This window comes from Saimiri boliviensis, chromosome 8, assembly GCF_048565385.1.
Source record: "Saimiri boliviensis isolate mSaiBol1 chromosome 8, mSaiBol1.pri, whole genome shotgun sequence".
Taxonomy (NCBI): domain Eukaryota; kingdom Metazoa; phylum Chordata; class Mammalia; order Primates; family Cebidae; genus Saimiri; species Saimiri boliviensis.
The window spans coordinates 124,380,388-124,383,671 of record NC_133456.1 but is presented as its reverse complement, the minus strand read 5'-3'; the positions used below and the strand labels follow the sequence as shown (position 1 = coordinate 124,383,671).

The 3,284-nt window shown below is 35.9% G+C and overlaps 1 non-coding gene across 1 annotated transcript; it reads left to right on the top strand.

Moving 5' to 3' along the window:
• The first annotated feature begins 263 nt into the window (after positions 1 to 263).
• Positions 264 to 368, top strand: LOC120367635 (U6 spliceosomal RNA). Its single transcript, XR_005581965.1, has one exon. It is a non-coding gene; the product is annotated as a U6 spliceosomal RNA (small nuclear RNA).
• Positions 369 to 3,284: the final 2,916 nt, after the last annotated feature.

Below are 3,284 nucleotides of genomic sequence, written 5' to 3'. Positions count from 1 at the left end.
TGCACTCCAACCTGGGCAACAGAAAAAAAAAATTAATTAAATTAAATTTAAAATAAAACAATTTAAAAATGGGGGAAATTATGGCACAGAAAATTATATTGTTTTCATGACATCCTATAGTTTATGCAATAGTTTATGTAATTGTTAGAAGTAAATTACAGGCTTCCTAATTTCCAATACCTGTTTTTGGAAAGGAATTTAATAGTATTGTTTTACCATTATCTTTAGTTTTAAGATTATCTTCCATTAATAGTGATACTGTTGTGCTCGCTTCGGCAGCACGTATACTAGAATTGGAACAATACAGAGATTAGCATGGCCCCTGTGCAAGGACGACACTCAAATAGTGCTACTGTCCTCCCAGCAATATAAAGTAACCCTTTAAAGTATGTATTTAAAGCAAAATGTCACTAATTTAAAGAAAATTTAAGTAAATACTAGTAAGGGTAATAGGATATGGCAAAACTTGTGATCTAATGATTAAGTCTGGGAAGCATCACTAATTGGGAAACACTGTAAAGTCTAGTGTAAAATGATGGCAGGGGAATTGAGATTGAAGAATCCCTTATTCTAGTCTCTGGGTGGTACTTAATGGTGCATCCTGGGCCACTCTATGACATAGGAGGTCATAAGGGCAAGAGCCAAAGCCAGATTTTCTGTGCTGCTTTAATCCAGCCTATAGCTGGAGTCAACTGCCTTCTCCACTGGCTAGCAATTGGAGAAGGACTCCTATTACAGACCTGGAACGGCCAGGGATTGTGTAGACAGGCAAATCTGAGTAGCAGTGTTCACATCCTGTAAAAACTGTAACACTGGCCCAAATGAAGAAACAGGCGAGCTTGCCAGGATCAAGGAGAATAGTAATTTTTGCTCTTGGCAAAGATACAAGAGGAAAGACCCACTTGATGGGTTGGGAATGAGCAGTGGGGTCTTTTACAAAGATCTGGCCTTAAAGCCTTAACAACAGGGCTGAATTTAGAGGAGAAAGCTCATGCTTTTAACAATAATCTTTTTTTGAGACAGGGTCTCACTCTGTCGCCCAGGCTGGAGTGCAGTGCAGTGGCACCATCTTGGCATACTGCAACCTCAGTCTCCCAGGTTCAAGCAATCCTCCTGCCTCAGCCCCCCAAATAGCTGGGGCTATAGGCATGTGACCACACCTGGCTAACTTTTGTATTTTTAGTAGAGATTATGTCTCTCTATGCTGTCAAGGCTGGTCTTGAACTCCTGAGCTCAACAGCCTAAGCCTTCCAAAGGGCTGGGATAGCAGGTGTAAGCCACCATGCATAAAAGATGCTTTTAAGAATAATTTAGAGGGCCAAAGAATAGAACAGCAGTTATTAACCCTGAGAAAAAAAATATTATAACTTTTATAAGTTTAATTTCTTCATCTGAAAATGAGGAAAACAGTAATAACTGACCTACCTCAGACCAGCTAATGTGTGCATTGCATGACATAATGCATATAAAATATCAGGTCATGCTAAATGTTCAATAAATGTGACTTCCCTATAAAGCCAAAAGACTTCAGGTAAATATTGGACCTTATTAGTTAAGTGACTATGGGTCAGTCTACTTATTTATGGCTCACAATTTTCCAAAATGTACATGAGGCAGATTATAAAAATTCAATACAATAAAATAGTATTAACAAAATTTCAGAGTCAGTGAAATTATAAATCAGGATAGAAAATTAAGACCAGGAGAGAAAATATAATGCAGATATTCAGACCAATAAGTCCTACAAAAGTACTAATGTATACTATAGTACAAAATTAGTTCTGGGGTTCCTGTCAACCCAAAAGAAATTTGAAAATATTCATTAATCCTCCATGAGGAGAAAAAAAAAATAAAAAAAACCAGCCATTGTTTCAGGGGATATCTCTTCAATTATCCAAGCTTTAAAACACGAAAAACATGACCTACCTTTCAGGGTAGATATAGAGAATTAAATGAACAACATATATGAAAAAGTATTTCATAAAATTGATGTACTACATAAATGTTGCTGATTACTTCATATACCTTAATTTACCCAATAGAGCAGGCTTATCATATGTTTGGACCTTCATTTAAATTACCGAGCTAAAAAAGGAAGCTTCATACACTGTTGGTGGGAATGTAAACTGGTACAGCCATTATGGAGAACAGTTTGGAGGCTTCCCAAAAAACTTAAAATAGAGCTACCATATGATCCAGCAATCCCATTGCTGGGTACATACTCAAAAGAAAGGAAGTCAGTCTATCAAAGAGATACCTGCACTCTCACGTTTGATGCAGCACTGTTCAGAATAGCCAAGATTTGGAGGCAAGCAAAGTGTCCAGCAACAGACGAATGGATAAAGAAAGTGTGATACGTATACACAATGCCGCATTATTTAGCCATAAAAAAAAGCACGAGATCTGGTCATTTGCAACAACATAGATAGAATGTTAAGTGAAATAAGCCAGGGACAGAACGACAAACATTTCATGTTTTCATTTATTTGTCAGATCTAAAAATCACAACAATGGAACTCCGGAAGATGGAGAACACAAGGATAGTTACCAGAGGCTGGGAAGGATAGTGGAGGTTGGGGACAGGTGGGGATGGCTAATGGGTACAAAAAGTCTATAAAAATGGATAAGACCTAGTATTTGATGGCACAACAGGGTGACTATAATCAATAATTATTTAATTATATTTTTTAAATAACTAAAATAGTATAACTGGATTGTTTGTAACACAAAGGATAAATGCTCGAAGGGATGGATACCCCATTTTCCATCATGTGATTATTATGCATTACATGCCTATATCAAAACATCTCATGTACCCCATAAATATATAAACCTACTACTATGTATTCACAAACATTAAAAAGTAGAAAACAAAATAAGTAAATAAAATAAGTTACTGAGCTAAATCATTTTTACTATAGAAATACTCAGCATTCGCAGGCACCGTTCTAATAATTTACATTTATTCCATTACTATCCACAATAATAGTAGGTATTATAATTACGTTCATTCTGATGAAGAAATCTGGATACAAAGAGGTTGAGTAACATTACCAAGTTTACTCAGCTAATAGGTGATGGTTCTAAGATTGATATCCAGGGAATCTGGCCCCTGAGACCATCCTGGTGTACAAATATACTAAGGTATAAAAGACATATGCTTATAGCCCTCTGTAACTATAAAATCTGTGAATCTATAAATTAAATATAAGCCTAGCAAGAAAACTGATGTTAAAACTATTAAATTTATGTGATATGCCATATTGTTTTCTTATCACCAGTTG